The following is a 14,067-nucleotide window of genomic DNA, read 5'->3' on the forward strand; positions in this document are numbered from 1 at the left end:
CCTAACTTATTGTCAACTGCAAACTTGGATGTACAACTCTGATTCATCATCCAAGTTATTAATATGCAACAATATGTTGGCCTTGGAGGTGGTGCAGTGCAGATTAACCAGAATAGTATCGGGGCATAAAGGGTTAAATTATAAAGCCCAAGTACTGATCCTTGGGGAACACCGCTTGACAAATCCTGTGAATCAGAGAACATTCCCCTTATGCCTACACTCTGCCTCCCAACCAATTACCAACACATCACAAGGCCATTTCTCTGCGCTCTTATCTTTGCTAATATCTTCTGTGGAACCTTATCAAATGGATTCTGTCCATATATACAGTATACATAGACGGTCCCCTTTCCATCATGCTAGTGATCTCTTCAAAAAATATAATTCATAGTCAGACATGATCTACTCATTACAAATCCAGTTTTTAAACATATCACACTTGTCACTCTGTCTCTGATAATAGATACTTGGAATTTCCCAATAACCCATGTAAACTAATGAGTCTGTAGCTTCCTGGTTTCCCCCTCTCTCCCTACTTAAATAATGGAGTGACATCGGCCATTTTCTAAACTAAAAGCAAAATTCCTGAATTTAGAGAAAATACACACTGCAATTTCCTTGCCTAAAAGTTCCTCTCCTTGACTTATTGTTATGTTTTCTTGTACCACTACTATTTTGAGCTTTCTCCACTATGAAAATGGATGCAAAGTTTTCATTTAACAGGTTGATGTTTCCTTTATAATCTCACCTGATCTGTCTTTAATGGGCCAACATCTCTCTTTACCACTCTCTTTCTCTTCATATATTTATAAAGCTACAGAATGAACTACTCTGGATAGACGAACGGTGAAAAAAATCTAAACTAACACGAGATGTACTACAACAACAACAACAACTTAACATAATAAAATGTCCCAAAGCACTTCACAGAGGCATTCTAAAAGAACATTTTACACATTGCCACATAAGGAGCTATTAGGGCAGATGACCAAACGTTTGGTAAAAGAGGTAGGTTTTTAGGAATGGCTTAAAGGAGGAAAGAGAGGTGGAGAATTGTAAGCAGGGTATTCCAGAAATTAGGGCCTAGGCAACTGAAGGCATGGCCACCAATGGTGGAAAGATTAAAATCTGGGATGATCAAGAGACTTTAAGTAGAGAGCATAGATATCTTGGAGGGTTGTAGGCCTGGAGAAAATTACAGAGATAGGGAGGGGCCTGGAGAGTAGAATGTGGGAGGCCGGCCAGGAGTGCGTTAGAACTGTCAAGTCTGGAGGTAACAAAGGCATGGATGAGGGTTTCAGCAGCAGAAGAGCTGAGGCAGGGGCAGATTCGGGCGATATTACAGAGTTGGAAAATGGCAGTCTTGGTGACGGCACACGTATGTGGTTGAAAGCTCATCTCGGGGTCAATTACGATACCGAGTTTGGGATTAGTCTGGTTCCACCTCAGACTCTGTCAGGCAGAGGGAATGGAGTTTGTAGCAGGAACTGTAGACAATAGCTTCAGTCTTTCCAATATTTAATTGTAGGAAATCCTGCTTATCCAGTAATAGATGTTAGACATGCAATCTGACAATTTAGAGACAGTGGAAGGGTTCAGGAGAGGTGGTGGGGAGGTAAAGCTGGGTGTCATCACTGTACATATGGAAACTGATGTTGTGTTTGCAGATCATGTAAAGACCCAAGGTTAGTTTAACAAAGAAGAAAAATTTCTCTACGAAGAAATAAGGTTAACTGAGAACAGGAAATTTATATTATGGAGAGATTTCAATCAACCCCAAACATAAACAGGGAAAACGCAAGTGTTTTAGTATCAGAGTTAGTAACTTGACTGTTTTATCACCAAATACATCAAGGAAGCAACATGTTCACTGCTCACCTTGAACTGATATTTATAAATGATCCAGGAGATGTGCAGGAAATGGAAATTGCAACAGTCTGGGTAATGGCAGCCACAGATAGATAAAGTTTAAGATGATCTAGAAGTTAGAAATAGCTATGACCAGGAGCTAGGTATGTAACTTGGCTAAAAATGGCTAAATTCAACAAAATAAGGGAATAACTAAATCAAATAGATAGCCAGAAGTTGTTCAACATTTCAGTAGAGGACAAATAAACACTTTTAGAGTTATAATGCTAAGCATGCTGGATAAATTTAGGAAAGACGTCAGGGTATTGGAGAGAGTACAGAAGAGATTCACGAGAATGGTCCCAGGGATGAGGAATTTCAGTTATGAAGATAGACTGGAGAAGTTGGGGCTGTTTTCCTTGGAGAAGAGAAGGCTGATTTGATAGAGGCATTCAAAATCATGATGGGTCTGTACAGAGTTTTTTTTGTAAGTCATTCATGGGATGTGGGCGACGCTGGCCAGGCCAGCATTTATTGCCCATCCCTAATTGCCCTTGAGAAGGTGGTGGTGAGCTGCCTTCTTGAACCGCTGCAGTCCATGTGGGTTAGGTACACCCACAGTGCTGTTAGGAAGGGAGTTCCAGGATTTTGACCCAGCGACAGTGAAGGAACGGCGATATAGTTCCAAGTCAGGATGGTGTGAGACTTGGAGGGGAACTTGCAGGTGGCGGTGTTCCCATGTATTTGCTGCCCTTGTCCTTCTAGTTGGTAGAGGTCGCGGGTTTGGAAGAATAGATAGAAATGAAACAGTTCCCACTCGTGAAAGGATCGAGAACAAAAGGGCACAGATTTAAAGTATTTGATAAGAGAAGAAAAAGTGACACGAGGAAAAATTGTTTCACACAGCGAGTGGTTAAGGTCTGGAATGCGCTGCCTGAGAACGTGGTGGAGGCAGGTTTAATTGAAGCATTCAAAAGGGAATTAGACCCATTATCTGAAAAGGAAGAATGTGCAGGGTTATGGGGAGAAGGCAGGGGAATGGAACTGAGGGAATTGCTCTTTCAGAGAGCCGGTGCAGACATGATGGGCTAAATGGCCTCCTTCTGCACTGTAATGATTCTGTGATTCTCTGATTCTGTGAAATTCACACTGATAATCAACAAGCTGGGAATGACCAAATGTGACCAAAAATGGATCAACAAACTAGTTAAAACTGATATAAAGAGGAAATAAACCCTCTAGATTGGTCCCTTGGATGAGAGGGTTGTCCTATGATGAGAGACTAAGTAAATTGGGCCTGTTTCTCAGGAGTTTAGGAGAATGGGAGGTGACCTCATTGAAACATAAGATTTTAAAGGGGCTGAATTGGGTAGACACTGAGCGATTAATTCCGCTGCTCGGGGAATCTAAAACACGGGGCCATAGTCTCAGGATAAGAGACCAATCATTTCGGACTGAGGTGAGGGGAAATTAATTCACTCAAAGGGTTGTGAATCTTTGGAATTCTCTATCCCAGAGGTTTGTGGATGCTACATCATTGAATACATTTAAGACTGGGATAGATAGATTTTTGGTCTCTCAGGGAATCAAGGGATATGACGAGCGTGCAGGAAAGTGGAATTGAATCCTAAGATCAGCCATGATCGTTTTGAATGGCAGAGCGGGCTCAATGGGCCATATGATTTACCCCTGCTCCCAATTTTTGTGTTCTTGTGTTCTTTTTCTAAAAATCCTACAAAAAGCAAAGGCAAGAGGTTCACTGGGATAGCCAAAAGAAAATGCCAAAATTGACCTTTTTGTCTACTCTGTATTTTTCGAACACTGTGGGGATATTACATTCCCTTCCATCCTCACTGCTCTAAGAACATTTCTAATAATCATACCATATCATAGTTCTCTACTGCCACATCAAATGTTAGCTTCGGTATCTTACTCCTAACGCTTCTATCATTCATGTATAAACATCTCATTATAGATTTGCCTGGTGTCTTCCCATTTCTGGAGTCTGGTTCATGTGTATCTCTTTGGGTGTCTATGGCCAGACCCATCTATTGACTATCTTTTTTTAGATTAGAGATACAGCACTGAAACAGGCCCTTCGGCCCACCGAGTCTGTGCCGAACATCAACCACCCATTTATACTAATCCTACACTAATCCCATATTCCTACCAAACATTCCCACCTGTCCCTATATTTCCCTACCACCTACCTACACTAGTGACAATTTATAATGGCCAATTTACCTATCAACCTGCAAGTCTTTTGGCTTGTGGGAGGAAACCGGAGCACCCGGAGAAAACCCACGCAGACACAGGGAGAACTTGCAAACTCCACACAGGCAGTACCCGGAATCGAACCCGGGTCCCTGGAGCTGTGAGGCTGCGGTGCTAACCACTGCGCCACTGTGCCGCCCTATCTTCTGCCCTATCTGTCTCACCTGGGATCAGGATTCCTTCCTTCTACCTCGCCACCAATCCAATATAAATGATTTTCAATTACTACTGTTATGGCCGAGGTGGGAGGAGTGCACTCTTTATTCTAGTTCCACTTCTCCACAGGTCACAACATATATTTAAATGTTCCCACTTACTGATACGGTCAATCATATACTCTATTTTTCCCAGAATAAAACACAATAACCAGGTTTCATTAATGAATAACAAAATTATCAGTTTATTATAAAACAAGTCTTAACCGGTAATGAAGTAAAGCATAAACACACAGATTGAAATTTTAAAGTGCCCTTTTTATTTTAGCCCCTCACACTCACACGCACACACATATACTAGCTAACTGGAAAAATAAAAGGGATTTTTGTTCAGTCCTCTGTTACAAACAAAAAAAAACATTTGGGCTGAATACTTCCTCGTTCTTGAAGAAAAAACAGATGAGATATATTTTGTTCCAAAACTGGCATACAGTCTGGCCTCCGATTACATGTAAATGGGTCTGTGGAATCTTTTAGAGCAGTTCTTTTCAGGCGGCATTGAGAATTAATTTAGCCGGCTTTTCTTCAAAGACAGGAGATGTGATGAGTTGGCACAATGGACTTCTCAGGGTCTTTTAGAGAGGTGCTGGAAAGCAGGGCTGGGTTGTGGTGTTCTCTCCTTCCTTATCACTCCTTCAGCAGCAGGAACTAACGTTATCTAATTCCAGAAGGTAAACACTAACACTACAACCATAAGCTTGTGAGTTTGCTGGCCTCTCAGGTGCGTGCTACTGCTCCCAAGCTTGTCTTTTCAAGAGGCGCCTATCACTTCTCTGCCCACATCTTCCCCTGTTACCAGGGTTTCTGTTCTATTTTTAACTTGAGTCATGTGACAACCAGTAAACATTGTTGCCAAACCAGTTCTTTCAGTGTCCCCTTGATGACCCTCTTGAAAAAAAAAATTGGTCCAACATTTCTTCAGTTTGACTATGAATTCCTCAAAAAAATATTTTGGCAAAGAAAACAGAATCACTTCCATAACACTACCTTAACTATCTTCACAAATCTCTTTGTTCCCATTTGGTTTAAGTGTAGCCATCTCTTTTGAACCAGTCCTTTGTGTTCTGAAAATTTCCCATTATTTTTCCACACTACGCTGACAGCCGCTCATTCATATCCTCAATTTTCACTGACCTGTAATTACTCATTTACCAAGCCTAATAATATCCATCTGCTCTTAACTATCTGTGCATTTATGTCTATTCTTGAAAGTTCCTTCCACTTCCTCTCTAAAGCCATAAGCCTTTATTTAAGCTTTTAAGTCACGGTCATGGAGGGAAGAGTGATGAAATATGAAATGAACTGGAGGAATTATGAAATAAAAGTAAACTGTTGAACTAAGCTGCAAGAAAATGGACATTTTACTACCTGGCAACGTGGAGGGAGATGTTAGGTGATTCCCCTCCTGTACTGCCAATCAACATGTTATAATGGGGGATAAGGTGGCATAGTCATAGGGCTGCATTCTAAAAGCCTGCTGCTGAAATAGGCAGATGGCAGAAATATTTGTGGCCTGCACACATGGAGCCCATGTTGCGGAGCTGCCGCAAATCCAAACACAGCGGCTTATTAGCAAGTCTGAGGAGGCTGCCCACCTCCCCACACCCCCCCCCCCATCACCGATGAAGTGAAGGGGGTGGCTAGCTGGTCTCCAGCAACAGCATCTGGCATCAATGCGCAGGCGCAGGCGTCATTTTCAAAGGGCTTACAGCCCTAAATTACAGGTTGAATTTTTAAAGGTAACGTTCCGTACAAATTATTGTAAATAATTTCAAGTATCTTTCAATGCCCTGTCCCACCCCCCAATGGCATTAAACTTCATTTGTGTCCTTTCCCCCCACCCTGGAATACTGACCGTCATTAAATGACCTTTCCCCACCCCCCCAAAGTTCTGATCCATTGGCCTTTACCCCTTCTCATCAATCCCCCAACCAATCCGAGGAGTTTGACCCTGCTCCCACCTCCCACACTGTGAAAAGTTCCTCCTCCCCCCTCCCCACAGGAGTATGCCTCGTTTCCCCGAACAGATATTCGAAGGTACGGCGTTGCCGGCTGCCCGAATGAAGATCGATGCGGCGAATAAGAAGGCGATGGGACTTTCATTAAATCAGGTAAGCAAATTAATTTAAATATGGAAATTATGGTCCCATCGCCGAGCGGCGGGGCGGCTGCTACGAGGCCTCACCACCGCCGCCGAGATCAGTATGGGGCCTGCAGGCGTCGGGGTCGGTGGCGGGACTCCTCCGTTACTATCTTCATTCCCCCCCCCACCGCCACCGTTCCAAGCATCGGAGAGGCTTTAAAATTCAGCCCATAATGTCACTGAAATAGTAATCCAGTGACCCAGGTCAATGCCCTGGGGACATGGGTTCAAATCCCACCATGGCAGCTGGTGGAATTTAAACTCAATTAATTAATACATTCAATTAATTCATTAAAAAAATCTGGAATTAAAAGCTAGTCTCAGTAATAGTGCCATGAATTTATCATTGATTGTCATAAAAACCCATCTGGTTCACTAATGTCTTTTAGGCAAGGAAATCTGCGTCCTTACCTCTCCTGGCCTACATGTAACTCCAGACCCACAGCAATGTGGTTCGCTTTTAATTGCCTTCTGAAATGGCCTAGCAAGTCACTCAGTTGTCAAGGGCAATTAGAGATGGGCAATAAATGCTAGTCTTGACAGTGATGCCCACATCTCATGAAAGAATAAAAAAAAATGTTTGTCTTTTGAAAATGGGACTATTATTAACATCTGGAGTTGCGTTGAGGAGGCACATTGATATGTGAAACATCCCATTCCATGATAATGACTCCTATAAGTAAAACTGGGTTAGCAAAGGCTCTTGCAGTAGACTGACTCCGAAGCCCAGGTCAAAATAATAGGTGTGAAATAGCATCTAATTCTCAAAATGGACCACATTCAGATGCCATTATGTAACAATGGTGACCATATCCTGGGACACTATATGAACATCCCAGGGGAAAGCATCTTGAGTCACCTGACTAAAACCAAAACCTGATAAGTTTTTACCTGAAATGAAGTAACTGCTTTGAGAGACACAAAAAAGCCATTCCAGCTGGAGAATTTGTGAGATTAATCCAGCTAAGCAATAAGCTCTGCCAGCACCATCTTTAAACTACTGAGGCAGAAAGATTGCAAAGTGTTCTTGAAAACTTTCCACATGAAAAATTGAACCAAGACTTCCACCACCAACTTCAGACTGAGTTTTAATCAAAGGAGTCTGCGACACTTTAGCAATTCCAAGACAAGGAACATTCAGGCCTGCAACGTTGTTAAAAATTCCTCCAGGAAAATCCAGAAGGTTTTAAAGTGAACTCTCTTTACAACAAGCAAACCCTAATTGCACGCTACCATCTACTCTCTATCTTTTCTTGTGAGTGTGAATGTGTGTGAATGAGTAAGTGGGCGAGATTGCGAATATTTTCTGGTATTGTTTCAATAAATATTTATCTTTCTTTCAAACCTATCATTTGACTGTTTATTTGACCCTTAAACACTCATGAATTAAAACACTATCTGCGGTCAGTTGAAAGGTGAAAAGTGGAAGCGACCTGCACAATTTCCCACCTGTCTGTAACAGCTTGTTGACCAATAGACAATATTTGCATCTTTTAGTCCATCTATTAAATCTATCCCCTTCCTTTGTAAGCATACTACAGGAAACATGTGTAATGTCTTTCTTCTTAATTTCACTTGGCTCTTTTGTTCCCCATTAATTTTACTTTGCTTATTCATCTTGTTTTGATTTACACGTGTGCCTTCTATTCCCCTGTATCTTTCATTTAACGTCTTTTTAATTAATCTTCAGCACTATTCCAGGACTATTAAACAAAAACAAATTCAGTTCATTTGTTTTATTTGTATTCCTCTCCTACTTTAGATTATTTTCTGCCACCTTGTTATCTTTCTATTTGGCAACCATCAACAACTGCCAATTCTGTTTTTGAACGAGCAGTTAGGAGCTGCGCTGGACTGACTCACGACCCAATTTTCCCTCATTTGTACTCCTTTTGGTTTCTGCTAAACTAGTTGGTCCATCACTGCATGAGAATTAATAGGGAGAATCCCGTCCATACCAATTCTCAGCATTGCATGCAAGTGCATTGTGGTGCTACACCACGTGGTGCTGCTCTATTTTGACTTGCCAGGTGTTGCATTTACTTATATCAATCCAGTGGATCCTCTATATACAATTCAATATACAAATAAGGGAAGAAAGACCTCGTTGGGCTTAAAGGCCTCCCTTGTTTATGTTTTTCTTTGTAATCTTTATGAAATTATTACCACAAGGAAATTAATAAGGAATAACAGCCTAGGGCAAGAACATTCTGTTGAAAATAATCACCCACCCCTAGTCCTGTCCTACAAAGATATATACTTGGAATTTCAATGCGGTTTCTCTGGTCAGCCATCAGTGAAACCTTTAAAGAAAGTATTATCAGCATTTCACACTGTTTCTCCAGGTTTTCTGCCAAAGTTACACAGAGGATTAGGACAACCCCCCATTAAACTCAGGGCGTACAGTAGCACCTGCTTATAGCAATCAATTTGAGCACTATAGGAAGCTGATTATTATAGGAAATCTACCAGCAAGATCAGCTGAGCCACAAGGCCTCTCAACCAGATATTGTGGCTGTTGAAACCTTCTGCCAAGCAGCTGCTCAATCCACCAGAGATACAAGATGGACATTGTAGAAGAAAATTTTACAGGGAGATGGGGAGAATATTGATAAAGCTGAGAGCAGCCAAAGAACCTGGCAGGACTGGGGATGTGAAGATCCTGCCAAATTTAACAACAGGGTTTCATCATAATTGTTTTCTTCCATTTCCCATCTGGCAGCTGGCCAAATTGATAGGCTTGCTGGAGGCTGGGTGGGATAATCAGTGGCAGGAGGCTGCAGCCAGAGACCCTTGGGAACAGTCTCCGACAAATGGGCAGTGAGCAGGCTACAATTCAGAGCTTGGGGAAGGGTGATCGTGGGACAGGCTAGACAGAGGTCATGATTGGCAAATGGGAGGTTGTAGGATTCTTTGAGGGTTGAATGGAGCACTTCTGCTCCCTCTGGCCCACAAGGAGTGCTATAAAAGACAGCTACCTTTTGGTGCTGGAAGCTCTCAGCTCCATTTTGCCACTGCATTTCCCAACCTTTAGGAAGCACAGCAGACAACTGTTAAATTTAAATGAGGTTCCCAATTGCAATGTGGGAACTTGATTCAAAGATGTTAATTAAGTGCCCTGCCTCACTCAGATAGGAAACTCACAAGGCTCAAAACCCACTGCCATGAAAAATGGCAGTAGGTGTGTGGGCATTGGGTTGGGGTCACATTTTGCATTTTCTACGATTTAATTCCCCCGCTCATTGTTGTGAGGGGAATTTTCTCACCTCTCTCTGGAGATCAAACGGCTTTCGGGTGGGATGAAGAATATTTATATTGTGATGCACTTGGCATCAGAGTTGTGTGGGGCAGGCTGGATGGACCAGAGGGTCTTACTCTGTCCATTATTATTCATATGTTCATAGGTAAGACTGTATAAATATTTGACTTTCAGGTTTGTTGTGATGTAAATCATTATGGACTCGCTAATACTGATCTCAAGTGCAGATGGGATTGCCATATGTAAGGACATATTATTTTTGGCACTCACTTCTGTAGTTGGGCACTCATGATTGACATAGTTCAAGAATTCTTAAAGTCAAATAATTTACACAGTCTTCTAAAAGTGCTATCAGGCATGTGAAACTTGAACAGGTATATCAGCTGATAAATCAACTGTCCAGTGGAACTAATCTCAAGCTCATCGTCATGCTTCAGAGTCTGCAAACAAAACTATGCAGAAATCCATGTCAGTACAGTTTCTGTCACCTGGCATAGACTCCACACTTGATTGTGCTAGCCATACTGATGTTATAGACATCCAATTTGAATGTTGCATATCATGATTACTCATCACCAACTGTTTAATCCATGTTTTTATGTAAGGGGTCTTGCCAAAGGCACTTGCCCACTGTGAGGCTGTCTCCCTCTCCAGGGTGCTGAACAGCACATTTGTGTAGGCTGGAGTCCTCTCACAATTTGCTCCTTTTATGACAAATGCCGCTCACAGCTTGGTCCTGAACCTCTCATACTGGCAAAGGGAATCTTTTCTGTTGCACATCCAAAAGCTCGAGACCTTGAATCAAATTTTTTTGGACATTGATCCAATAAGGCATAAGCTTAACATGCACTAGGACTTTGCTGAGAATGAAGCAAGTGGAAAACTTCCTGTTCAGTTGTTTTTGTCTGTCATGTTGATCACAGGTATAGGCACAGACATGTTACACCATGGACATTTAGCAAAATTATTGACTCAGCCACAGACATGAGTATAGTTAAGCTGTATATAAAGTGTATAGCCAATCTAATGACATCAAAACACATTTATCCCTATAAATAAAGTAGCTAAGCATACAAACATCAATAGAGACCAGCACAACTGCATTAGCTAGCAAACAAAATAATATGCAATGCCAATGTGAATTACCTTTGTTGACAGAATAGAGCTAGCTACATCATGTCACGTGGTAGCAGATCAACCTTATTGGAAGATCTCTGTGGATTCACACTGTGTCAGGAGTATAAACTCATCCAACAAACCATGAAACTTAAAGAGAGGATTGTTACAGTGGTCATTGAGGTGAGGCAGTCGAAAAATCAGCAATAGGAAGATAAAGCATTTCTCACACTACTGTTGTCACAAGACAATTTAACTCATGATGGTCTCTGTGCAACTTCTCCACCTGCTTGTAATACATATCTGAAGACAGGACAGTCAACTAAAGGAAGTGATCTCCAAATCAGGAGAATTTTATAGGGTAAAGCAGATAGTACTTCAGAAGAGTTGTATAAAACAGAAAAGCAGAGTGGGACAGGAAGGGACAGAGCGATTAATGGTAGGGACCAAGACTAGTTTATTCATCTTGACAGGTTGTGAAACCAGGTCCTGGATTCTAAAATACAGAAACAACAGAATCTCTCATGGACAAAATGTCATTTGCTCACCAAAGCTAGTGACAAAATTAGATAAACACAATTACAAATAAAGAACACCCTTCAATTCCTCCAATAAAGCGATTCTCTTAAATACACATGTCTATATCTCAGTCTACCACTGTTGATTCTGATTCAGCTCTGACAAGATAATTACTAACAAAAAGCTTTTCTGCAAAAAGTTGAGTGGTTATTGCATGTATTATTCAGTTACAAAATATCACTATCTATAAGATTGTACTCCGGATTAACCAATTTATGTCCAAGCCAAATATATTATTTGTTAGTAAAGGTGCACTTTTAACATAATGTAATTATATGATACAGTCAACTTTCAAATGACACTGGCCACTCAGGTTATCTGCCCTTAAACTGGATAGTAAATGATACACATTGCAGTTACTGATCTTTGACATACTTAGCTGCTAGGTAACTGCTACATAGCTGCTTGGTTATTTTAAAACATGAGGTTGAAGGCTTGAAGCAGGGATGTCCAACCTTTTTGCGTGGGGGCCACATTACAATTTTTGTCCGACATGGATGTCGGTTCAGAAAGATCAAGGCATTAAAAAAATTATCATACTATTAATCAAAACAACAACAAATGTGCATTTTTGTCAAGAAGCTTTAAATGAGAAGACTCATTTATTGACTTACTTACTCTTCACTATGTTGGACACTGATTTAGTGAGATACTTGGCATTTTTTTGTTTGCACAAGTGGTCAATGTTTGCCCGCGCACTTGTTTTAGCGATACGGAGTATTCCAGATAGATGTCCATCTTTCAGGAATGATCTTGATCACTCTCTCTCTCCTCTTTCTCTCTCTGTCTCTCTCCCTCTCTGTCTCTCTCCTCCTCCCTCTCTGTTTTCTCCCTCTCTGTGCTTCTCCTGCCCTGTGTCACCTCCCCCTCTCTCTGCCCCCTTTCTCCCCCCTTTCTCTCTCTGCCCCCTCTATCTCTGCCCTCCACTCTCTTTCTCTCTGCCCCTCTCTCTCTGCCCTCTCTCCCCCTCTCTCTCTACACTCTCTCGCTCTCTGCCCCCCCTCTCTCTCGGTCCTCTCTCTCTCTCCCTGTCCCTGCTCTTTTCCTCCCTGTCCCCCCTCTCTCTCTTGCCCTGTCACCCCTCTCTCTCCCTGTCCCCCCTCTCTCTTTCTGTCTCTCACTCTCTCGCTAACAACTGCAGAGCGCGAGAACTCTCAGTCGAGCAGTTTTGTGATTGGTCAGTTGTTCATAAAAATTGCAGCTGTCACTTGCACACTGGCAGGTGCTTGAGCAGAAACAGCGCTTCCAATTCGGGCAAGTTCGGGCTTTTTGGTGGGCTTTTAAAAAAAACGGAACGTGCTGGAAAAGCCCGCACTTGTCTGAATTGGAAGTGTTGTCTTGCTCAAGCACTTGTCAGTGTGCAATTGACTGCTGCAATTTTTTTTTAAGTTCGGCTGGTTTGGAAGAAGAAGTCAGCAGGAAATTCCTCATCCCTGAAATTGCCATTCATGGACACCAAAATCTTTTATCATGGACACTGGTGTCCGTGTACAGACACGTTGTTGACCCCTGGTTGATCAGTAGAGCTGCAAGAGTGCATAAGTGAAATTTACAGGTGAATAGACAAATGCAATAAATCAGTCATTGACTAGTTAATAAAATATGAAGGACATGTGAAAATATTTCTAGTATTTAAACAATTGTGCTAATCTGATCATTATAGCTAACTTGCATTGTTCAGTGCAAAGGATCTAAAATTCCACACTGAGGTAAATTTTCACTGGAGTTCTCCAGCTCGTTTGCCATAACTTCAGCAGACAAGCCAACTAAAAACAGTGTAATTGCCATATTTACAGGGTTTCTTTCCAAGCTTAGGTTGGACAAGCAGGAGACCTTCCATGGAAGCTCACTTCCATTGGCCTGAACTGTCCTTCCAGACTGTGAAAAATTGGGTGGAGTGACTGACATACACTTCTCATCCCAACTTTAATTTCTCTTCTGTAGTCCTTTATGGGACTACCTCCATATACCGCACCCCCACAGGTCTCATGCAAATGCTGGTGGCAAGCGACTCACAGCTTCCAGCCCCATTTCTCTCCTCTCCACCCTCCTTAGCTCCAGTGGTAGGGCTCTCACTGAAAGCCTGCTATGAATAAGTAATGACCCCTGACCCAGGAAACTAGAATAGATTATGTAGGGTCAGGGCAGTATGTGTAAGTCCCACCACAATCCCGTAGCATAAATGAAAGAATATCCAGTCTATTGAATAAAGAAATTTGACCATTTTATCTTGATGAACATTATTAACTAATTTGGTTTTCAGTGCTTTCACACCTGTTTGATTCTTAAATCTGAATAATATTTAATTTTCTGATCTAGACTCATTTGCGTAATTATCCATAACTTCAGGTGCAAACTTAGGTGGCTCCAAAGATGAAGTCACTGGTAGGGAACCAAATTAAAAGTAGTGAGGCGTATCACAAGGAGGGGTATAATATTCAGCGAGTTCTGGGAGAGTATTAAGATGGATTTCAACTGATGAGTTGCCTTTTTCAAGGTCAGAGGATTAAGGCATGGCAGTCCGAGATGAAAGGACAAAAAATCCTGGGTACAGATATGAGTTGCTGAATGAGTCGCAGACCAGCCAAGCACTTGGTCTCCTCTTTGACTGCTGCATGAAATCAGGGATCGGC

General features: G+C 41.8%; 1 protein-coding gene across 7 annotated transcripts in view; it reads right to left on the reverse strand.

The window, feature by feature from the left end:
* The window catches only part of st18 (ST18 C2H2C-type zinc finger transcription factor), a 476,845-nt gene that overhangs the window by 93,152 nt on the left and 369,626 nt on the right, over positions 1-14,067 (reverse strand). The gene's annotated exons all lie outside the window — the stretch shown is intronic.

The sequence above is a fragment of the Heterodontus francisci genome, chromosome 5 (assembly GCF_036365525.1).
Source record: "Heterodontus francisci isolate sHetFra1 chromosome 5, sHetFra1.hap1, whole genome shotgun sequence".
Classification (NCBI taxonomy): Eukaryota; Metazoa; Chordata; class Chondrichthyes; order Heterodontiformes; family Heterodontidae; genus Heterodontus; species Heterodontus francisci.